Below are 24,196 nucleotides of genomic sequence, written 5' to 3' on the forward strand. Positions count from 1 at the left end.
GCCCTCAGATCCCTGTACGCTTCCCTGGCCCTGGGCGTCTCGGTGGGTCCGCCACGATCCGCCGCCATTTTGGGCGGCCGTTTCTTCTTGTCGCCCTCGTGTTTCGATGCCTCCATTGCCTCACCCCCCTTGATTGACCTGAGTGTCTCCACCGCTGATCGAAGATCGTGTAATGTGCTGGTGACTTTGGGGCGCCCTGCTTTTCAAGGTTCGGACCCCGGAGACTCGGATGCTGTATTGCGACCCAGTTCGACATTGTTGCCTGGAATTATGGGTGGACTTCCTCCTGTGCCTGCTTCGATGACTTTGCCTGTGTTTAAAAATGGGACCACCTCGCCCGCTCCAGTGGCGCAACTGAACTCCTGTTTCTCATGGCTCGTGCTTCGATTGTTGATGCATCGATACTTTCAGTTTGTACTATTGCTCACTTGTCGATCTATTTACTCCCCACGTAGCTATGCTAGTCTCCATTCCACTCGATTATATGCTGATTTTGTATTTAGTATGTGGCTGTGCATTGCCATGTGGTGGGTGGGGTTTGTCGCTCGGAAAGGTTGGGGGTGAAATGTACGACTTCTGCTTGATTCCCGGTATGCGATTTCGTTGCACAAGTGTCTCTGATTGTAGAGGGGTGGGAGGTCCCCTTCTCCTAATATTTTGTTGCGCGTGATGGGGTGTCATCCTGGTCTGTTTTTTTGATTGTACTTGTCCGGTTGGGCGGAGGGCTGTGGCCTATCGTCTGTATTATAGCTCTTCTGCTCCTCCCTCCCGTTTTCTTTCTCCGCTTTTGTGGTCTTTTTGTCTCGTTTTTCATTCTTTCTTCTTGCTATATTTCGGGTTCTGGTTTAGGGCGACAGGCACGCTGTTTGAAGGGTAGGCCGTAGCCTTCTACAGGGGTGCAGGGTGGGATGGGTGGGTTGGGTCCTATTTTTTGTTTGTTTTCTGGTTCTATGGCCCTTTTGTATATCTTTTTCGTGAGGCCGCGTCTGTCCTGACCTCCTATGGTGTGTTTCGGGTGTGGGTATGGCGTCGTTACTCCTCCTGCTACATTTTGGCTGTCTTTCATCCGATTGCCATGCCCCACTTGGGCCGTTAATCCTTTTGTCTCCTGTCCTCTCACCGTGGGGTGCCGTGTCGGCGTGTCTTTTATCTTTCTTTTTTCATATTTCCCTATTCCCCCTTTTATTGTTTGGTTTTTCTTCCCTCCATTTTCCTTTCCCTTCCTCTTTCCCCCCCCCCTACCTAGTCCCCCTTCCCTTTTTCCCTTCCTGCGTCCCAGAGGGTGCTGTGACGGGCGGGTTTTTATGCATTGTCTTCCGATCCCACTGTTCTGGCTTGGTAGTGTCCCGGGTGGCGGGCGTGTTACGAGGATAACGCTCAGGGGTTGACTGTATCTCACATATCCTGATTTTTTGAATGCATTGTGTTGTCCCCCTGATATTTTGCTTCACGCCCCCTTCTTAATGTTGAGGTTGATCATGGGATATCGGATGCCTCCATATTGCAATTGTGCTTGTCATATGTCCTCTCCCCTTATAGTAAAATTAAGCCTTCTTTACTCCTGTGTTTTAGCCCTTTAGTTTCTGTATTTCTTTTCCCCTATTGCGATTATACGGCCTCTGCTTTGTATTGATTGATTATGTACTGTTTGCCTGATGACTCCTGACTGTTTTGTACACTGCGGCCGGCCAGCTTGGTTGTGGGCCTCGATGTGTCTTCTTTTGATATCAATAAAGGTTTTCAAAAAAAATAAAAATAAAAAAAAATAATAATGAAGGTCGCAGAGCTGCAGGTGAGTGATAGCTAGGCTGAGTACTTCACTTTAGAAGAGTGCAGGATCAATAATGAAGGTCGCAGAGCTGCTGCAGCTGTGTGATAGCCAGGCCGAGCACACTTTAGAAGAGTGCAGGATCAATAATGAAGATCGCAGAGCTGCAGCTGTGTGATAGCTAGGCCGAGGACAAGGCTTCACTTCAAAGAGTGCAGGATCAATAATGAAGGTCACAGAGCTGCAGCTGTGTGATAGCCAGGTCAAGCACGAGTCCTCACTTCAGAAGAGTGCAGGAACAATAATGAGGGTCACGGAGCTGCAGCTGTGTGATAGCCAGGTCGAGCATGCGGCTTCACTTAAGAAGAGTGCAGGATCAATAATGAAGGTCGCAGAGCTGCAGCTGTGTGATAGCCAGGCCGAGCACACTTCAGAAGAGTGCAGGATCAATAATGAAGGTCACAGAGCTGCAGCTGTCTGATAGCCAGGCCGAGCACACTTCAGAAGTGAGCAGGATCAATAATGAAGGTCGCAGAACTGCAGCTGTGTGATAGCCAGGCCGAGCACACTTCAGAAGAGTGCAGGATCAATAATGAAGGTCACAGAGCTCAAGCTGAGTGATATCCTGGCCGAGCATGCAGCTTCACTTCAGAAGAGAGCAGGATCAATAATGAAGGTCACAGAGCTGCAGCTGTCTGATAGCCAGGCTGAGCACATTTCAGAAGAGTGCAGGATCAATATTGAAGGTCGCAGAGCTGCAGCTGTGTGATAGCCAGACCGGGCACACTTCAGAAGAGAGCAGGATCAATAATGAAGGTCACAGAGCTGCAGCTGTGTGATAGCCAGGCCGAGCACACTTCAGGAGAAAGCAGGATCAATAATGAAGGTCACAGAGCTGCAGCTGTCTGATAGCCAGGCTGAGTACTTCACTTCAGAAGAGAGCAGGATCAATAATGAAGGTCACAGAGCTGCAGCTGTGTGATAGCCAGACCGGGCACACTTCAGAAGAGGGCAGGATCAATAATGAAGGTCACAGAGCTGCAGCTGTGTGATAGCCAGGCCGAGCACACTTCAGGAGAAAGCAGGATCAATAATGAAGGTCACAGAGCTGCAGCTGTCTGATAGCCAGGCCGAGTACTTCACTTCAGAAGAGAGCAGGATCAATAATGAAGGTCGCAGAGCTGCAGGTGAGTGATAGCTAGGCTGAGTACTTCACTTTAGAAGAGTGCAGGATCAATAATGAAGGTCGCAGAGCTGCAGCTGTGTGATAGCCAGGCCGAGCACAAGGCTTCACTTCAAAGAGTGCAGGATCAATAATGAAGGTCACAGAGCTGCAGCTGTGTGATAGCCAGGTCAAGCACGAGTCCTCACTTCAGAAGATTGCAGGAACAATAATGAGGGTCACGGAGCTGCAGCTGTGTGATAGCCAGGTCGAGCATGCGGCTTCACTTAAGAAGAGTGCAGGATCAATAATGAACGTCACAGAGCTGCAGCTGTGTGATAGCCAGGCCGAGTACTTCACTTCAGAAGAGAGCAGGATCAATAATGAAGGTCGCAGAGCTGCAGCTGTGTGATAGCCAGGCCGAGCACACTTCAGAAGAGTGCAGGATCAATAATGAAGGTCACAGAGCTGCAGCTGTCTGGTAGCCAGGCGGAGCACACTTCAGAAGTGAGCAGGATCAATAATGAAGGTCGCAGAACTGCAGCTGTCTGATAGCCAGGCCGAGTACTTCACTTCAGAAGAGAGCAGGATCAATAATGAAGGTCACAGAGCTGCAGCTGTGTGATAGCCAGGCCGAGCACACTTCAGGAGAGTGCAGGATCAATAACGAAGGTCACAGAGCTGCAGCTGTCTGATAGCCAGGCCGAGTACTTCACTTCAGAAGAGAGCAGGATCAATAATGAAGGTCACAGAGCTGCAGCTGTGTGATAGCCAGACCGGGCACACTTCAGAAGAGGGCAGGATCAATAATGAAGGTCACAGAGCTGCAGCTGTGTGATAGCCAGGCCAAGCACACTTCAGAAGAGTGCAGGATCAATAATGAAGGTCACAGAGCTGCAGCTGTCTGATAGCCAGGCTGAGCACATTTCAGAAGAGTGCAGGATCAATAATGAAGGTCGCAGAGCTGCAGCTGTGTGATAGCCAGACCGGGCACACTTCAGAAGAGAGCAGGATCAATAATGAAGGTCACAGAGCTGCAGCTGTGTGATAGCCAGGCCGAGCACACTTCAGGAGAAAGCAGGATCAATAATGAAGGTCACAGAGCTGCAGCTGTCTGATAGCCAGGCCGAGTACTTCACTTCAGAAGAGAGCAGGATCAATAATGAAGGTCACAGAGCTGCAGCTGTGTGATAGCCAGACCGGGCACACTTCAGAAGAGAGCAGGATCAATAATGAAGGTCACAGAGCTGCAGCTGTGTGATAGCCAGGCCGAGCACACTTCAGGAGAAAGCAGGATCAATAATGAAGGTCACAGAGCTGCAGCTGTCTGATAGCCAGGCCGAGTACTTCACTTCAGAAGAGAGCAGGATCAATAATGAAGGTCGCAGAGCTGCAGGTGAGTGATAGCTAGGCTGAGTACTTCACTTTAGAAGAGTGCAGGATCAATAATGAAGGTCGCAGAGCTGCAGCTGTGTGATAGCCAGGCCGAGCACAAGGCTTCACTTCAAAGAGTGCAGGATCAATAATGAAGGTCACAGAGCTGCAGCTGTGTGATAGCCAGGTCAAGCACGAGTCCTCACTTCAGAAGATTGCAGGAACAATAATGAGGGTCACGGAGCTGCAGCTGTGTGATAGCCAGGTCGAGCATGCGGCTTCACTTAAGAAGAGTGCAGGATCAATAATGAACGTCACAGAGCTGCAGCTGTGTGATAGCCAGGCCGAGTACTTCACTTCAGAAGAGAGCAGGATCAATAATGAAGGTCGCAGAGCTGCAGCTGTGTGATAGCCAGGCCGAGCACACTTCAGAAGAGTGCAGGATCAATAATGAAGGTCACAGAGCTGCAGCTGTGTGATAGCCAGGCCGAGCACACTTCAGGAGAAAGCAGGATCAATAATGAAGGTCACAGAGCTGCAGCTGTCTGATAGCCAGGCCGAGTACTTCACTTCAGAAGAGAGCAGGATCAATAATGAAGGTCACAGAGCTGCAGCTGTGTGATAGCCAGACCGGGCACACTTCAGAAGAGGGCAGGATCAATAATGAAGGTCACAGAGCTGCAGCTGTGTGATAGCCAGGCCGAGCACACTTCAGGAGAAAGCAGGATCAATAATGAAGGTCACAGAGCTGCAGCTGTCTGATAGCCAGGCCGAGTACTTCACTTCAGAAGAGAGCAGGATCAATAATGAAGGTCGCAGAGCTGCAGGTGAGTGATAGCTAGGCTGAGTACTTCACTTTAGAAGAGTGCAGGATCAATAATGAAGGTCGCAGAGCTGCAGCTGTGTGATAGCCAGGCCGAGCACAAGGCTTCACTTCAAAGAGTGCAGGATCAATAATGAAGGTCACAGAGCTGCAGCTGTGTGATAGCCAGGTCAAGCACGAGTCCTCACTTCAGAAGATTGCAGGAACAATAATGAGGGTCACGGAGCTGCAGCTGTGTGATAGCCAGGTCGAGCATGCGGCTTCACTTAAGAAGAGTGCAGGATCAATAATGAACGTCACAGAGCTGCAGCTGTGTGATAGCCAGGCCGAGTACTTCACTTCAGAAGAGAGCAGGATCAATAATGAAGGTCGCAGAGCTGCAGCTGTGTGATAGCCAGGCCGAGCACACTTCAGAAGAGTGCAGGATCAATAATGAAGGTCACAGAGCTGCAGCTGTCTGGTAGCCAGGCGGAGCACACTTCAGAAGTGAGCAGGATCAATAATGAAGGTCGCAGAACTGCAGCTGTCTGATAGCCAGGCCGAGTACTTCACTTCAGAAGAGAGCAGGATCAATAATGAAGGTCACAGAGCTGCAGCTGTGTGATAGCCAGGCCGAGCACACTTCAGGAGAGTGCAGGATCAATAATGAAGGTCACAGAGCTGCAGCTGTCTGATAGCCAGGCCGAGTACTTCACTTCAGAAGAGAGCAGGATCAATAATGAAGGTCACAGAGCTGCAGCTGTGTGATAGCCAGACCGGGCACACTTCAGAAGAGGGTAGGATCAATAATGAAGGTCACAGAGCTGCAGCTGTGTGATAGCCAGGCCAAGCACACTTCAGAAGAGTGTAGGATCAATAATGAAGGTCACAGAGCTGCAGCTGTCTGATAGCCAGGCCGAGTACTTCACTTCAGAAGAGAGCAGGATCAATAATGAAGGTCACAGAGCTGCAGCTGTGTGATAGCCAGGCCGAGCACACTTCAGAAGAGTGCAGGATCAATAATGAAGGTCACAGAGCTGCAGCTGAGTGATAGCCAGGCGGAGCACACTTCAGCAGAGTGCAGGATCAATAATGAAGGTCACAGGGCTGCTGTAGCAGTGTGATAGCCAGGCAGACGTCTGTTCACCATAGATGAATTATTAACGAAGTTTCCGACCCACATGCTATGTGATTGCTGGGCTGAGCTCAGGGCTTCTCTGCAGAAGAATGATGGATCATTAACAAAAGTCACAGAGCCTCCCAATGTCCGATAGCAAGGCCGAGCACAAAGTGAACAAAATCACCATTGTACATTTGTGGGTGACAGTTGTAGATGGCTGATGGAGCTGCATTTTAAAATGATTGTTCTACAAAGAAAGTGAAAAAAGAGATTGATCGCACCATACTATAATATAGTTGGAACTAATCATAACACTATAAAATGTACATAATAATTACTAGATTTTACATGGTAATAAAATGGTATGTTTTTGGATATGTAATAAAACAAAAAATTATTTGGATTTATAGTATTTGACTGCTGTAAAGAATGAGATTGTTCCCCTACACTATCAAGATACTTTGTGATGTCAGCAGGGAGTCTACAGAAGATGCACAAATGATGGACGGAATGCAGAACAACTCAAAGATTCACCCCAGTCAGGAGATCTGATTTAAATCCATCGTTCTTTTGCTCATCATGCCATCCCAGTTTGGACCCAGCCATATGCAAATCCGTCTTGACCCTGCTCCTCATGGGAACAGTCGATCTCGAACTGCCAAGCCAGGTCCTCCCTGGACCAGAAGCAAACACCCTTGGACCGGTTTTGGGGTATCACGCTGAGTTATTGCTAACCATGGCTTTACTACCTAGGCATCCGGGATGGTGCAGTCCAGTTTTGTGATACACATTGGCGCCGCGGGGGATGTCACGTTCTGCTGAAGTTGTTGTGGGAGGATTACGGTGGCTGGCTATGGTTTGCGGTGGCGCTGCAAACATGGTGCTTGGCCCGCAAAGGAGAGCTTCAGCGCTGTCTCCTGCTCACACCGGCCCGGGCCTCTGTGTGCTGTCAGCAGTTATGTTAAAAGTTTCTGACCCCCGGGCCGTGCCCAAATAAATTATTGCTGAGAGAGACGTAATGGATTGTCCCTGTTGCAGCGGCCGCGGCGTGGGAGAGAGGCTCTGAGGTAATGCTCCTGTGTTTCAGTCGGAAACATCACTGATACAATCCCCAGCGAAGGCTCTGCAGATTAATTTTAAATTATTACCTTTTGAGGAGCATTATCGTACAGATTGTTATTGCGTGACAAACATTGTTTATCCTAAAATGACTTTTTGAATTTTCGGCTGTAAATCAGTACTGGAAATACTTCCCATAGTTCATTTTTTAGCAATAACTCTTGAAAAGCTGCATGACCTTTGCAGCATATCAGCACACCACCCAGTGGTCCTCTCCGTTTACGGAAAAGACTGGCATTTAGAAAATAAAAAGCTTTATAATCTGCTACCTAATGAGCGGTTCGACAAATGAAAGCATTTTTTATCCAGAACTGCTTTCACACTCCGCTTGTCTTTCACCAGCATAACAGACACACACTCGCTTCTGCTGCAGCCCTCCTGGTTTTCTTGAGGTGATGCTGTTACACGTTGCATATTACCAGACGTTTAAGTCACTAGACTGAGTGACAATAGCATTCAAGCCTTTCTGATATGAACTCGCCACACTCTCGGACCGAGGTTTGACAGTCTTTTATTTAAATTACTCTTTTTTGGGGTTATGAATGAGGCCAATATTACCGCAATAGTCAAGTGCATAAAACAAGACATAAAAGACAATGCGTATCTTTTCCAGGCTAAACCCTGGATAGTTCATGGTTTTTTTAAGGCACACAGTTTTATTATTTCAATTCAGCACCTCTACATTAGCACATATTTTAAACACCTTGAGCAAGTGAGATAAATGCCACTTGACTCCAATGATTGATAACTTTTTGTTAGCTAGTATTCCAATAGACTGAGCCCAATTGCCTTTTACAAATACGTAAAAAAAAGACTATTTCCCCCTTTTGATTACCCACCCCACGGTTTTCGGTTTTAGCAGTAAATTGTTCTTTTATGTCAAGGGGATTTGCTAGAGCGCTATCGTTTCCAGTTGGTGGCATTCGTACGTCTCCCAGCTGAATTCAATGGTGAATAGGAGTGTCCCTAAAGTCCTGTGAGCTTGACATGTTCATTCATTCTTTCATTTTCGTGAGAAGAGTTTCAGGTTATAGTAGTTAAGAGGGAATCTTTTTACCACCGTAACACTGCAGGAATTTGTAAGCATTGCTTGAAGATGGGCTTTCTGTTGTGATTGCACCATGTATGTTTCCGCCCCAGGTGTGGAGTGAGATATAAGCTGGCAATAAAATAGTTTTTGAAGTAATTCTTCCAGCAAAGTGCTGCTAGTGGAGAAATTTATTTTGTGTTTAAGCCATACGCCTAATCACATAGGCCATGCATGCCCCTTTTAGAGACCCAACTTTTTTCATCCCACTTAAAATCATGATGTCAAGCTCTAACATTTTTGCTGCTTTGCAGCAGTTTTAAAACGTTAGTTTCCCATTGCTCAAATGGGCGTAAGTTCTAATACTTATATGGTCCCTCAACTTCATTGCTTGATTTCGCACGAGAGAAAGTGTCATTCATACTCGTTGAAATGTCACTCAGGATTACACTGAAATTCTGAAAATGTCACACATAGCAATCAGAAACCTTGGCAGCTATGGATGTGTTGTGTTTTATTTTCACAAATGTACATAGCAGACAGGGGCAGGCTTTTCACAAAAATGACAATTTGATTTTATTCTTGAAATCACTCAATTTTCTCACAGACTTGGGAAGTTTCTAGGTTCTTGAAGTTTGAGAGAGAGCACACAAATACTTTGTTTCAGGATACCTTCCTCAGAGCGCACTTCTTAAAGACAACTGTCGGGATATAATTTTGCTGCTACAAGGTCCTTACCTGTGCGAGTTATCAGGATCGATGCAGGGGGCTGACCCAAACTAGCCACACGCTGGAGATCAATGAAGAATGAACAGGTGGTGACTATTACATACTCGACCCTTGAAAATAAAAGAAACAACATGTTTTTCGTATTCTGGTGAATCATAACCATAAAAACAAAGGTTAAAAATTCAATATTGTGTCAAATACTGAAAAAATAAAACAGGATATACTGAATCGGCTGTCGCCCCAGAGCATGCTAGACACCTTCCATCACTATTGCTTATGGGACTTGTAGTTTTGCTTTTCTTAATAAAAGGGTGGTCTCTAAAGTCCTAGTGTTCTATTTCATTCCAGGAAACTTGGTGCTGATTGCCACCAGCATTACACGGATTAAATCTGCTTTCCATACCTGCTATTAAATGCGCCAAATTCGGCCACAGCAAGGGAGGCCGTGCAACATACAGCTCTATAAAGAGCATTTATGATATGGAGCCAATGATGCACAGCTTAGCACCTCCAAACGCCATGCAAGTGCTCAGAATCATTTTACAGGGGGAGGATAAAAATGACCAGATAATCCTCATAAATCTCTATTTACATCCGCGTGACAGAACTAAAAGCACCCAGCAACTGAAGGAGGAGCTCGAGAAAATTATAACGGAAGAGCATACCAACAGCCTGATCATTACCAGGGACTTCAATTCAAATATGTTCAGGAGTTCATCTGAAGATATTGATATGGAGGAGGACCCATTTGTATGGGACGCAGTAATACAAGATAATAACTCAGGCATGAGAACTGTCTGCTTTGCACGTTCTTTGCTGTGCTCTGAGGTTTAGTCTGCACATGATGTTTAAGGTTAAACAACAATGCCCCTTGTTATTTTGTTCTGATCTGTCCCTCGCACCTAGACATAACAGGCTTCACACAGCTGCACCTCTGGAAATCATGTACTTTAATATTGCAAACACAAGATGTTTTCACACACACGGAGAGACACCTTTCCAGAGAGAAGACCCGTGTTTGTCCTGCGATGTGAACATTGAATCTTGGCCTTGAGGTATGGGGTCTGCTGAAAAAGCCCAGCGGTCTTTTATTTTATAATAAACTATCTCTTGTCACTATCTCTTGTCACAGGGAGGGTGGTTAAGTTGTTCATTCCTTTTCCATTGTTTTTTATAACATGACATCCCCGTTTGTATTCTATTCTATGGAATTGTAACAATGCTGACTATATTGTGTTTATGCATTCTGCTGCTAGTATTGGCTTGTGTACTGCACCATAGAGCGCGTTAGCTGAAATAAACATTTTAAACTATACTGCGTCTCTGATTACTCGCATTGTGGACAAGTATGAGTGGCTAAGAGAAAGTGTGTCTTGCTCTCGCAATTCCCAAGATAGAGTTACGTGTTCTGAATTGTCTAATCATTGGTAGCTTTGCTGTAGACGAAGAACGAAGAGACACTATAGCTAGTCAGTAAGGGATTTTGGGTACGGATGTGGTAGGTTGGTACGCCACCTATTCACTGAGGCCCTGTTTTCCTGTGCATAGTTCTGTGTTTGTGCAGAATACCTGCAACATGGCGCCACCAACGTTTGGTTCTTATCTGAAAGACGCTCGAGTAGTGCTTGTGCTTGTCCACGATACCCTCACGTCCACCTCCGGAGGCGGCTGTGATGGCAATACGTCCTATATTTAAGTTTTTATAGGTTCTTTCAAGCTTGAAGTTACGTCAAAAAGGTTACTCTCTATTATTAGCCCTTTCTGTGCTGCCTACGTTAAGTTGTACATCCTACTTTTGTGATGGGGCATGAGATTGCCGCACACAGTCGCATTCCGCTAAGGGACTACTTAAGGAATTTTGCAGTCCCTGATACAGGGGTCAATTTAATTTTTGTATTTGGAATAGATCCTACGTATCCGTTCAAAGTCTTTTATTCTTGGGTCACCTTTCCGGCAGTTAAAGCGGATGATAATCTGTTTGATTATACCGCCTCTGCAGTTCCGGGCGCGTAATGTCCATATCAGACCCTAGAGGTTCCGCTATCAGCTTGGCAACACCGTATTTGGTTTAACGGCACTCTTCCTCACACATATACACCTGTCCGTTTAGGTCATTTATCAATTGAAGGAGCCTCAGGGCCAGTCTTAGCTGGGTATTCTCTACACCCACGTGGGTTAACAAACGCTTTTCTCGATCAATTGCGGGTGTTGCATACTTCCTTAATTCGTGTACATAGAGATGTTATACAGTTCGTGCCCCATGCTTATCAGGCAGCTCCACCAGGGGTTGTTGTGTAATCTGCGGGGACTGGTGGTGTGACTCAACTCCGTTATGGTTAATTCGGTAATGGGCAAGCGTCCGACAAATAAGGATGAACTACCTTAAGGATGACGGAAGCAGACATTTAAAGGCTGGAGGAGGAATACATTTCAACACAAAATAATGCCACAATGGCCGAAATCAGACGACTAATAGACAAATATCAGGAGTTTGCAGACGACAAGATAAAATATGTCTTGCGTAAATACACGGCCGATGTTAAGGAGAGGGCAAGAGACCTGGCTGTGCGTTATCATACAAAATCAAATCTGCACATATAAAAACGCACACTCTGCACGGTGCACCGGTCACACTGCACGGTGCAGTGCACCAGTCACACTCTGCACGGTGCAGCGCACCAGTCACACTCTGCACGGTGCATGCACCAGTCACACTCTGCACAGTGCACCAGCCACACTGCACAGTGCAGTGAACCAGTCACACCCTGCAAGGTGCAGTGCACCAGTCACACCCTGCACATTGCAGTGCACCGGTCAAACTCTGCATGGTGCATGCACCAGTCACATTCTGCACAGTGCACCAGTCACACAGCACAGAGCAGTGCACCAGTCACACTCTGCACAGTGCAGTTCACCAGTCACACTCTACACACTGCAGTGCGCCAGTCACACACTGCATGGTGCAGCGCACCAGTCACACTCTGCACGGTGCATGTATCAGTCCCACTCTGCACCAGCCACACTGCAAGGTGCAGTGCACCTGTCACCCTCTGCACGGTGCAGTGCACCAGTCACACTCTGCAAGGTGCACCAGCCACACTGCACGGTGCAGTGCACCTGTCGCCACCTGCATGGTGCAGTGCACCAGTCACACTCTGCACAGTGCACCAGCCAGACTGCGCGGTGCAGTGCACCTGTCACCCTCTGCACGGTGCAGTGCACCAGTCACACTCTGCACGGTGCAGTGCACCAGTCACACTCTGCACGGTGCAGTGCACCAGTCACACTCTGCACGGTGCAGTGCACCAGTCACACTCTGCACCAGCCACACTGCAAGGTGCAGTGCACCTGTCACCCTCTGCACGGTGCAGTGCACCAGTCACCCTCTGCACGGTGCAGTGCACCAGTCACACTCTGCAAGGTGCACCAGCCACACTGCACGGTGCAGTGCACCTGTCACCACCTGCATGGTGCAGTGCACCAGTCACAATCTGCACAGTGCACCAGCCAGACTGCACGGTGCAGTGCAACTGTCACCCTCTGCACGGTGCAGTGCACCAGTCACACTCTGCACGGTGCACCAGGCACTCTGCACGGTACAGCGCACCTGTCACCCTCTGCATGGTGCAGTGCACCTGTCACCATCCATGCCTGTCAAGTATCACGCATCAGGTGTGACGCTCACGCATTTCAGTGCGGTGTTCCGCATCACCGCACTGAAATGCATTGTCACGTATTTAATGCCACTTGCCAGCGCGCGCCACCTGTGGTGCCTGAGAACCTGTGCGCCGGCTCTGCTGCTCTGAAACATGGTGCCAGATGCTGCTTGCTGGGCTCAGTAGTTCCTAAATAGTTAAAAATGGTCTGCTCGCAGCTCTGGAGTGGCTGAGAGTTTTACAATGTATCAATTAATCTGCCTGCCCTGTTGTGCCTGGCTCCAGGCTACATGATTAATTGCGGCAGCGCCGCGTGGCTTTGACACACTGCTCTCACAATTACCGACGGGGGCGAAGGGGGCCTGCTCTCTGCAGTGAGTGGTTGCTGCTACCGGCTCAGGTGGCACACCATGGGGGATTATATTCTGGATGTGACCGTTAGAGAGCCCGGACTTCGTTGGGGGACGAGGCATCCGAAGTTGCTTCGTTTATGAGGCAGGCTGACGTCCCGACCGTGGAGGCCGGGTGCACAGACTAAGGAAGAGATGTTTCTGGATAACCGAGGTGCGGGGAGTCAGTCAGTGGAACCACCACTGGGCAATACTGGCATCCGCCTTCGAATGAACAGGTGGCAGCGGCGGGGTGCTCCAGACACCTCTGGGATCTTGTTGCGCATGCGGAAAGGTGCAGAGGATGATGATGCCAAGGCCGTGCAGATGTATGAGCCGAGGGTGATAGCCGAGTACCCAGGTCTCATTGACACGGACCACCTGAGGCCTACCAGGCCACTGCTCACGTCAATCACAGACCCGTCCAGAGTCAGGCATGATGGGGCCTCGGAGAGGGACAGGGCTGAGAGCAGAGGGGAACCAACCACGACCGACCAGAAGTGCCCGCAAGTCCAGAACCCACTCTACCCCATGACGGAGAACTCGTATAGCGCTTAGGACATGATGCTGCTCTCATTGATCGTCTTCGCCGTGGGCATCATCGGCAATTTATCCATCATGTGCATCATGTGGCATAACTAGTCTGGGTGCACTGCTGACCGGACGGTCATGGACCGGGAAGAGACAGCAGTCTGTACTCGTCTAGTCCAAGTAAGTGTTACTTAAGTTACATCAGCCCAACGGGCAAAGTGCTGCGCGTCAGGCAGAGCCGTGACTGACTAAGCACTGTACAGATTATTATTGTACGTTTGTGTCAGTACAGCTGCGGAGCTGCACAACTCTGTCTGATCATCAACAGAAGAAATAATTTCACAAACAATAGCATCTGGAGGCACTTACCTAATTGCTGTTTAAACGCTGCCACCTGGCCCTCCGCATCCAGCACACTCCCTCCTCTACTTAGACACTTACACACAGTCATACAGCAGAGGTGCTTCCAACCCCCCCTCCCCCCCCCCCGGCCACCCACTCGTAAATAATAATCGCATTAACTAACTTTACCCGTCTGTGATTTAAACCGTCAGGAAATCCCTCAGCCCACCTGACCTATGTGCAAAAATTCCTTACTTAGCCGATACTTCATGGCAATGTCATTTTTGGTAACGCCTCATGTTAGCCACAATTTCGTACCTTGACAATTGACGGGCAATTAATTATTACGTAGTTTTCAGAGGAAATAAGAGTGTGTTTTAGAATAGTGTGGTTGAAATGCAGCATCATTCTTTTCTGCACCAATATTAACACTCTCTGTGCAGCTGAAATTGAGATGTGTATAATTGTACAGAGCGCACATTTGCAAAAGTGATTCAGACTAACTGGCGCGTCTATATTTCTTGACGCACAGGCCTCTAAAACTTCGTTTTTGTCTGTTGCACAGTGTTGATCCATGAGTGAGGTCTTGTCAAGCTAAGCAAGTGTCTCTCAGCCCCATCAAGCTTCCTTCTCAAGTGTCTCACAGCCCCGTCAAGCTTCCTTCTCATGGGTCTCTCAGCCCCGTCAAGCTTCCTTCTCAAGTGTCTCTCAGCCCCGTCAAGCTTCCTTCTCAAGTGTCTCTCAGCCCCGTCAAGCTTCCTTCTCAAGTGTCTCTCAGCCCCATCAAGATTCCTTCTCAAGTGTCTCTCAGCCCCATCAAGCTTCCTTCTCATGGGTCTCTCAGCCCCGTCAAGCTTCCTTCTCAAGTGTCTCTCAGCCCCATCAAGCTTCCTTCTCATGTGTCTCTCAGCCCCATCAAGCTTCCTTCTCAAGTGTCTTTCAGCCCCATCAAGCTTCCTTCTCATGGGTCTCTCAGCCCCATCAAGCTTCCTTCTCAAGTGTCTCTCAGCCCCATCAAACATCCTTCTCAAGTGTATCTGAGCCCCATCAAGCTTCCTTCTCATGGTTCTCTCAGTCCCATCAAGCTTCCTTCTCATGGTTCTCTCAGTCCCATCAAGCTTCCTTCTCAAGTGTCTCTCAGCCCCATCAAACTTCCTTCTCAAATGTCTCTCAGCCCCATCAAGCTTCCTTCTCATGGGTCTCTCAGCCCCATCAAGCTTCCTTCTCTTGAGTCTCTCAGCCCCATCAAGCTTCCTTCTCTTGTGTCTCTCAGCCCCATCAAGCTTCCTTCTCAAGTGTCTCTCAGCCCCATCAAGCTTCCATCTCAAGTGTCTCTCAGCCCCATCAAGCTTCCTTCTCATGGTTCTCTCAGTCCCATCAAGCTTCCTTCTCAAGTGTCTCTCAGCCCCATCAAGCTTCATTCTCAAGTGTCTCTCAGCCCCATCAAGCTTCCTTCTCATGGGTCTCTCAGTCCCATCAAGCTTCCTTCTCAAGTGTCTCTCGGCCCCATCAAGCTTCCTTCTCAAGTGTCTCTCAGTCCCATCAAGCTTCCTTCTCAAGTGTCTCTCAGCCCCATCAAGCTTCCTTCTCAAGTGTCTCTCAGCCCCATCAAGCTTCCTTCTCAAGTGTCTCTCAGCCCCATCAAGCTTCCTTCTCAAGTGTCTCACAGCCCCATCAAGCTTCCTTCTCAAGTGTCTCTCAGTCCCATCAAGCTTCCTTCTCATGGGTCTCTCAGCCCCATCAAGCTTCCTTCTCATGGGTCTCTCAGCCCCATCAAGCTTCCTTCTCAAGTGTCTCTCAGCCATATCAAGCTTCCTTCTCAAGTGTATCTGAGCCCCATCAAGCTTCCTTCTCAAGTGTCTCTCAGCCCCATCAAGCTTCCTTCTCAAGGGTCTCTCAGCCCCATCAAGCTTCCTTCTCAAGTGTCTCTCAGCCCCATCAAGCTTCCTTCTCATGGTTCTCTCAGTCCCATCAAGCTTCCTTCTCAAGTGTCTCTCAGCCCCATCAAGCTTCCTTCTCATGGGTCTCTCAGCCCCATCAAGCTTCCTTCTCAAGTGTCTCTCAGCCCCATCAAGCTTCCTTCTCATGGTTCTCTCAGTCCCATCAAGCTTCCTTCTCAAGTGTCTCTCAGCCCCATCAAGCTTCCTTCTCAAGTGTCTCTCAGCCCCATCAAGCTTCCTTCTCAAGTGTCTCTCAGCCCCATCAAGCTTCCTTCTCAAGTATCTCTCAACCCCATCAAGCTTCCTTCTCAAGTGTCTCTCAGCCCCATCAAGCTTCCTTCTCAAGTGTCTCTCAGCCCCATCAAGCTTCCTTCTCAAGTGTCTCTCAGCCCCATCAAGCTTCCTTCTCATGGGTCTCTCAGCCCCATCAAGCTTCCTTCTCAAGTGTCTCTCAGCCCCATCAAGCTTCCTTCTCAAGTGTCTCAGCCACATCAAGCTTCCTTCTCAAGTGTCTCTCAGCCCCATCAAGCTTCCTTCTCAAGTGTCTCTCAGCCCCATCAAACTTCCTTCTCAAGTGTATCTAAGCCCCATCAAGCTTCCTTCTCATGGTTCTCTCAGTCCCATCAAGCTTCCTTCTCATGGTTCTCTCAGTCCCATCAAGCTTCCTTCTCAAGTGTCTCTCAACCCCATCAAGCTTCCTTCTCAAGTGTCTCTCAGCCCCATCAAACTTCCTTCTCAAGTGTCTCTCAGCCCCATCAAGCTTCCTTCTCAAGTGTCTCTCAGCCCCATCAAGCTTCCTTCTCAAGTGTCTCTCAGCCCCATCAAGCTTCCTTCTCAAGTGTCTCAGCCCCATCAAACTTCCTTCTCAAGTGTCTCTCAGCCCCATCAAGCTTCCTTCTCTTGTGTCTCTCAGCCCCATCAAGCTTCCTTCTCTTGTGTCTCTCAGCCCCATCTAGCTTCCTTCTCATGGGTCTCTCAGCCCCATCAAGCTTCCATCTCAAGTGTCTCAGCCCCATCAAGCTTCCTTCTCAAGTGTCTCTCAGCCCCATCAAGCTTCCTTCTCAAGTGTCTCTCAGCCCCATCAAGCTTCCTTCTCAAGTGTCTCTCAGCCCCATCAAGCTTCCTTCTCAAGTGTCTCTCAGCCCCATCAAGCTTCATTCTCAAGTGTCTCTCAGCCCCATCAAGCTTCCTTCTCAAGTGTCTCTCAGCCCCATCAAGCTTCCTTCTCTTGTGTCTCTCAGCCCCATCAAGCTTCCTTCTCAAGTGTCTCTCAGCCCCATCAAGCTTCCTTCTCATGTGTCTCTCAGCCCCATCAAGCTTCCTTCTCTTATGTCTCTCAGCCCCATCAAGCTTCCTTCTCTTGTGTCTCTCAGCCCCATCAAGCTTCCTTCTCTTGTGTCTCTCAGCCCCATCAAGCTTCCTTCTCAAGTGTCTCTCAGCCCCATCAAGCTTCCTTCTCATGTGTCTCTCAGCCCCATCAAGCTTCCTTCTCTTGTGTCTCAGCCCCATCAAGCTTCCTTCTCAAGTGTCTCTCAGCCCCATCAAGCTTCCTTCTCATGTGTCTCTCAGCCCCATCAAGCTTCCTTCTCTTGTGTCTCAGCCCCATCAAGCTTCCTTCTCAAGTGTCTCTCAGCCCCGTCAAGCTTCCTTCTCAAGTGTCTCAGCCTCATCAAGCTTCCTTCTCTTGTGTCTCTCAGCCCCATCAAGCTTCCTTCTCAAGTGTCTCTCAGCCCCATCAAGCTTCCTTCTCTTGTGTCTCTCAGCCCCATCAAGCTTCCTTCTCATGGGTCTCTCAGTCCCATCAAGCTTCCTTCTCAAGTGTCTCTCGGCCCCATCAAGCTTCCTTCTCAAGTGTCTCTCAGTCCCATCAAGCTTCCTTCTCAAGTGTCTCTCAGCCCCATCAAGCTTCCTTCTCAAGTGTCTCTCAGCCCCATCAAGCTTCCTTCTCAAGTGTCTCTCAGCCCCATCAAGCTTCCTTCTCAAGTGTCTCACAGCCCCATCAAGCTTCCTTCTCAAGTGTCTCTCAGTCCCATCAAGCTTCCTTCTCATGGGTCTCTCAGCCCCATCAAGCTTCCTTCTCATGGGTCTCTCAGCCCCATCAAGCTTCCTTCTCAAGTGTCTCTCAGCCACATCAAGCTTCCTTCTCAAGTGTATCTGAGCCCCATCAAGCTTCCTTCTCAAGTGTCTCTCAGCCCCATCAAGCTTCCTTCTCATGGGTCTCTCAGCCCCATCAAGCTTCCTTCTCAAGTGTCTCTCAGCCCCATCAAGCTTCCTTCTCATGGTTCTCTCAGTCCCATCAAGCTTCCTTCTCAAGTGTCTCTCAGCCCCATCAAGCTTCCTTCTCATGGGTCTCTCAGCCCCATCAAGCTTCCTTCTCAAGTGTCTCTCAGCCCCATCAAGCTTCCTTCTCATGGTTCTCTCAGTCCCATCAAGTTTCCTTCTCAAGTGTCTCTCAGCCCCATCAAGCTTCCTTCTCAAGTGTCTCTCAGCCCCATCAAGCTTCCTTCTCAAGTGTCTCTCAGCCCCATCAAGCTTCCTTCTCAAGTATCTCTCAACCCCATCAAGCTTCCTTCTCAAGTGTCTCTCAGCCCCATCAAGCTTCCTTCTCAAGTGTCTCTCAGCCCCATCAAGCTTCCTTCTCATGGGTCTCTCAGCCCCATCAAGCTTCCTTCTCAAGTGTCTCTCAGCCCCATCAAGCTTCCTTCTCAAGTGTCTCAGCCCCATCAAGCTTCCTTCTCAAGTGTCTCTCAGCCCCATCAAGCTTCCTTCTCAAGTGTCTCTCAGCCCCATCAAACTTCCTTCTCAAGTGTATCTAAGCCCCATCAAGCTTCCTTCTCATGGTTCTCTCAGTCCCATCAAGCTTCCTTCTCATGGTTCTCTCAGTCCCATCAAGCTTCCTTCTCAAGTGTCTCTCAACCCCATCAAGCTTCCTTCTCAAGTGTCTCTCAGCCCCATCAAACTTCCTTCTCAAGTGTCTCTCAGCCCCATCAAGCTTCCTTCTCAAGTGTCTCAGCCCCATCAAGCTTCCTTCTCAAGTGTCTCTCAGCCCCATCAAGCTTCCTTCTCAAGTGTCTCTCAGCCCCATCAAGCTTCCTTCTCAAGTGTCTCAGCCCCATCAAACTTCCTTCTCAAGTGTCTCTCAGCCCCATCAAGCTTCCTTCTCTTGTGTCTCTCAGCCCCATCAAGCTTCCTTCTCTTGTGTCTCTCAGCCCCATCTAGCTTCCTTCTCAAGGGTCACTCAGCCCCATCAAGCTTCCATCTCAAGTGTCTCAGCCCCATCAAGCTTCCTTCTCAAGTGTCTCTCAGCCCCATCAAGCTTCCTTCTCAAGTGTCTCTCAGCCCCATCAAGCTTCCTTCTCAAGTGTCTCTCAGCCCCATCAAGCTTCCTTCTCAAGTGTCTCTCAGCCCCATCAAGCTTCATTCTCAAGTGTCTCTCAGCCCCATCAAGCTTCCTTCTCAAGTGTCTCTCAGCCCCATCAAGCTTCCTTCTCTTGTGTCTCTCAGCCCCATCAAGCTTCCTTCTCAAGTGTCTCTCAGCCCCATCAAGCTTCCTTCTCATGTGTCTCTCAGCCCCATCAAGCTTCCTTCTCTTATGTCTCTCAGCCCCATCAAGCTTCCTTCTCTTGTGTCTCTCAGCCCCATCAAGCTTCCTTCTCTTGTGTCTCTCAGCCCCATCAAGCTTCCTTCTCAAGTGTCTCTCAGCCCCATCAAGCTTCCTTCTCATGTGTCTCTCAGCCCCATCAAGCTTCCTTCTCTTGTGTCTCAGCCCCATCAAGCTTCCTTCTCAAGTGTCTCTCAGCCCCATCAAGCTTCCTTCTCATGTGTCTCTCAGCCCCATCAAGCTTCCTTCTCTTGTGTCTCAGCCCCATCAAGCTTCCTTCTCAAGTGTCTCTCAGCCCCGTCAAGCTTCCTTCTCAAGTGTCTCAGCCCCATCAAGCTTCCTTCTCTTGTGTCTCTCAGCCCCATCAAGCTTCCTTCTCAAGTGTCTCTCAGCCCCATCAAGCTTCCTTCTCTTGTGTCTCTCAGCCCCATCAAGCTTCCTTCTAATGTGTCTCTCAGTCCCATCAAGCTTCCTTCTCAGGTGTCTCTCAGCCGCATCAAGCTTCCTTCTCAAGTGTCTCTCAGCCCCATCAAGCTTCCATCTCAAGTGTCTCTCAGTCCCATCAAGCTTCCTTCTCAAGTGTCTCTCAGCCCCATCAAGCTTCCATCTCAAGTGTCTCTCAGCCCCATCAAGCTTCCTTCTCATGTGTCTCTCAGCCCCATCAAGCTTCCTTCTCAAGTGTCTCTCAGCCCCATCAAGCTTCCTTCTCAAGTGTCTCTCAGCCCCATCAAGCTTCCTTCTCAAGTGTCTCTCAGCCCCATCAAGCTTCCTTCTCTTGTGTCTCAGTCCCATCAAGCTTCCTTCTCAAGTGTCTCTCAACCCCATCAAGCTTCCTTCTCAAGTGTCTCTCAGCCCCATCAAGCTTCCTTCTCAAGTGTCTCTCAGCCCCATCAAGCTTCCTTCTCTTGTGTCTCTCAGCCCCATCAAGCTTCCTTCTCAAGTGTCTCTCAGCCCCATCAAGCTTCCTTCTCATGTGTCTCTCAGCCCCATCAAGCTTCCTTCTCTTGTGTCTCAGCCCCATCAAGCTTCCTTCTCAAGTATCTCTCAGCCCCGTCAAGCTTCCTTCTCAAGTGTCTCAGCCCCATCAAGCTTCCTTCTCTTGTGTCTCTCAGCCCCATCAAGCTTCCTTCTCAAGTGTCTCTCAGCCCCATCAAGCTTCCTTCTCTTGTGTCTCTCAGCCCCATCAAGCTTCCTTCTCAAGTGTCTCTCAGCCCCATCAAGCTTCCTTCTCATGTGTCTCTCAGCCCCATCAAGCTTCCTTCTCTTGTGTCTCTCAGCCCCATCAAGCTTCCTTCTCAAGTGTCTCTCAGCCCCATCAAGCTTCCTTCTCATGTGTCTCTCAGCCCCATCAAGCTTCCTTCTCTTGTGTCTCAGCCCCATCAAGCTTCCTTCTCAAGTGTCTCTCAGTCCCATCAAGCTTCCTTCTCATGTGTCTCTCAGCCCCATCAAGCTTCCTTCTCTTGTGTCTCAGCCCCATCAAGCTTCCTTCTCAAGTGTCTCTCAGCCCCATCAAGCTTCCTTCTCATGTGTCTCTCAGCCCCATCAAGCTTCCTTCTCTTGTGTCTCAGCCCCATCAAGCTTCCTTCTCAAGTGTCTCTCAGCCCCGTCAAGCTTCCTTCTCAAGTGTCTCAGCCCCATCAAGCTTCCTTCTCTTGTGTCTCTCAGCCCCATCAAGCTTCCTTCTCAAGTGTCTCTCAGCCCCATCAAGCTTCCTTCTCTTGTGTCTCTCAGCCCCATCAAGCTTCCTTCTCAAGTGTCTCTCAGCCCCATCAAGCTTCCTTCTCATGTGTCTCTCAGTCCCATCAAGCTTCCTTCTCAGGTGTCTCTCAGCCCCATCAAGCTTCCTTCTCAAGTGTCTCTCAGCCCCATCAAGCTTCCATCTCAAGTGTCTCTCAGTCCCATCAAGCTTCCTTCTCAAGTGTCTCTCAGCCCCATCAAGCTTCCATCTCAAGTGTCTCTCAGCCCCATCAAGCTTCCTTCTCATGTGTCTCTCAGCCCCATCAAGCTTCCTTCTCAAGTGTCTCTCAGCCCCATCAAGCTTCCTTCTCAATTGTCTCTCAGCCCCATCAAGCTTCCTTCTCAAGTGTCTCTCAGCCCCATCAAGCTTCCTTCTCTTGTGTCTCAGTCCCATCAAGCTTCCTTCTCAAGTGTCTCTCAACCCCATCAAGCTTCCTTCTCAAGTGTTTGTCAGCCCCATCAAGCTTCCTTCTCAAGTGTCTCTCAGCCCCATCAAGCTTCCTTCTCATGGGTCTCAGCCCCATCAAGCTTCCTTCTCAAGTGTCTCTCAGCTCCATCAAGCTTCCTTCTCTTGTGTCTCTCAGCCCCATCAAGCTTCCTTCTCTTGTGTCTCTCAGCCCCATCAAGCTTCCTTCTCAAGTGTCTCTCAGCTCCATCAAGCTTCCTTCTCTTGTGTCTCTCAGCCCCATCAAGCTTCCTTCTCAAGTGTCTCTCAGCCCCATCAAGCTTCCTTCTCAAGTGTCTCTCAGCTCCATCAAGCTTCCTTCTCTTGTGTCTCTCAGCCCCATCAAGCTTCCTTCTCATGTGTCTCTCAGCCCCATCAAGCTTCCTTCTCATGGGTCTCAGCCCCATCAAGCTTCCTTCTCAAGTGTCTCTCAGCCCCATCAAGCTTCCTTCTCAAGTGTCTCTCAGCCCCATCAAGCTTCCTTCTCAAGTGTCTCTCAGCCCCATCAAGCTTCCTTCTCAAGTGTCTCTCAGCCCCATCAAGCTTCCTTCTCAAGTGTCTCTCAGCCCCATCAAGCTTCCTTCTCAAGTATCTCTCAACCCCATCAAGCTTCCTTCTCAAGTGTCTCTCAGCCCCATCAAGCTTCCTTCTCATGTGTCTCTCAGCCCCATCAAGCTTCCTTCTCAAGTGTCTCTCAGCCCCATCAAGCTTCCTTCTCAGGTGTCTCTCAGCACCATCAAACTTCCTTCTCGAGTGTCTCTCAGCCCCCTCAAGCTTCCTTCTTAAGTGTCTCTCAGCCCCATCAAGCTTCCTTCTCAAGTATCTCTCAACCCCATCAAGCTTCCTTCTCAAGTGTCTCAGCCCCATCAAGCTTCCATCTCAAGTGTCTCTCAGCCCCATCAAGCTTCCTTCTCAAGTGTCTCTCAGCCCCATCAAGCTTCCATCTCAAGTGTCTCTCAGCCCCATCAAGCTTCCTTCTCATGGTTCTCTCAGTCCCATCAAGCTTCCTTCTCAAGTGTCTCTCAGCCCCATCAAGCTTCCTTCTCATGGGTCTCTCAGCCCCATCAAGCTTCCTTCTCAAGTGTCTCAGCCCCATCATGCTTCCTTCTCATGGGTCTCTCAGCCCCATCAAGCTTCCTTCTCAAGTGTCTCTCAGCCCCATCAAGCTTCCTTCTCATGGTTCTCTCAGTCCCATCAAGCTTCCTTCTCAAGTGTCTCTCAGCCCCATCAAGCTTCCTTCTCATGGGTCTCTCAGCCCCATCAAGCTTCCTTCTCATGGGTCTCTCAGCCCCATCAAGCTTCCTTCTCAAGTGTCTCTCAGCCCCATCAAGCTTCCTTCTCATGGTTCTCTCAGTCCCATCAAGCTTCCTTCTCAAGTGTCTCTCAGCCCCATCAAGCTTCCTTCTCATGTGTCTCTCAGCCCCATCAAGCTTCCTTCTCAAGTGTCTCTCAGCCCCATCAAGCTTCCTTCTCAAGTGTCTCAGCCCCATCAAGCTTCCATCTCAAGTGTCTCTCAGCCCCATCAAGCTTCCTTCTCAAGTGTCTCTCAGCCCCATCAAGCTTCCATCTCAAGTGTCTCTCAGCCCCATCAAGCTTCCATCTCAAGTGTCTCTCAGCCCCATCAAGCTTCCTTCTCATGGTTCTCTCAGTCCCATCAAGCTTCCTTCTCAAGTGTCTCTCAGCCCCATCAAGCTTCCTTCTCATGGGTCTCTCAGCCCCATCAAGCTTCCTTCTCATGGGTCTCTCAGCCCCATCAAGCTTCCTTCTCAAGTGTCTCTCAGCCCCATCAAGCTTCCTTCTCATGGTTCTCTCAGTCCCATCAAGCTTCCTTCTCAAGTGTCTCTCAGCCCCATCAAGCTTCCTTCTCATGGGTCTCTCAGCCCCATCAAGCTTCCTTCTCATGGGTCTCTCAGCCCCATCAAGCTTCCTTCTCAAGTGTCTCTCAGCCCCATCAAGCTTCCTTCTCATGGTTCTCTCAGTCCCATCAAGCTTCCTTCTCAAGTGTCTCTCAGCCCCGTCAAGCTTCCTTCTCAAGTGTCTCACAGCCCCGTCAAGCTTCCTTCTCAAGTGTCTCTCAGCCCTATCAAGCTTCCTTCTCTTGTGTCTCTCAGCCCCATCAAGCTTCCTTCTCATGGGTCTCCCAGCCCCATCAAGCTTCCTTCTCAAGTGTCTCTCAGCCCCATCAAGCTTCCTTCTCATGGTTCTCTCAGTCCCATCAAGCTTCCTTCTCAAGTGTCTCTCAGCCCCATCAAGCTTCCTTCTCATGGGTCTCTCAGCCCCATCAAGCTTCCTTCTCATGGGTCTCTCAGCCCCATCAAGCTTCCTTCTCATGGGTCTCTCAGCCCCATCAAGCTTCCTTCTCATGGGTCTCTCAGCCCCATCAAGCTTCCTTCTCAAGTGTCTCTCAGTCCCATCAAGCTTCCTTCTCAAGTGTCTCAGCCCCATCAAGCTTCC

At 49.3% G+C, this 24,196-nt stretch overlaps 1 long non-coding RNA gene across 2 annotated transcripts in view; it reads right to left on the reverse strand.

The window, feature by feature from the left end:
- Positions 1-24,196, reverse strand: part of LOC144829897 (uncharacterized) — a 70,110-nt gene that overhangs the window by 26,507 nt on the left and 19,407 nt on the right. For both annotated transcript variants that reach the window (XR_013610926.1, XR_013610952.1), the window contains exon 2: positions 9,111-9,211. This is a non-coding gene — a long non-coding RNA (uncharacterized LOC144829897). The remainder of the gene's footprint in view (positions 1-9,110; positions 9,212-24,196) is intronic.

Source organism: Lissotriton helveticus, chromosome 1_1 (genome assembly GCF_964261635.1).
Source record: "Lissotriton helveticus chromosome 1_1, aLisHel1.1, whole genome shotgun sequence".
Taxonomy (NCBI): domain Eukaryota; kingdom Metazoa; phylum Chordata; class Amphibia; order Caudata; family Salamandridae; genus Lissotriton; species Lissotriton helveticus.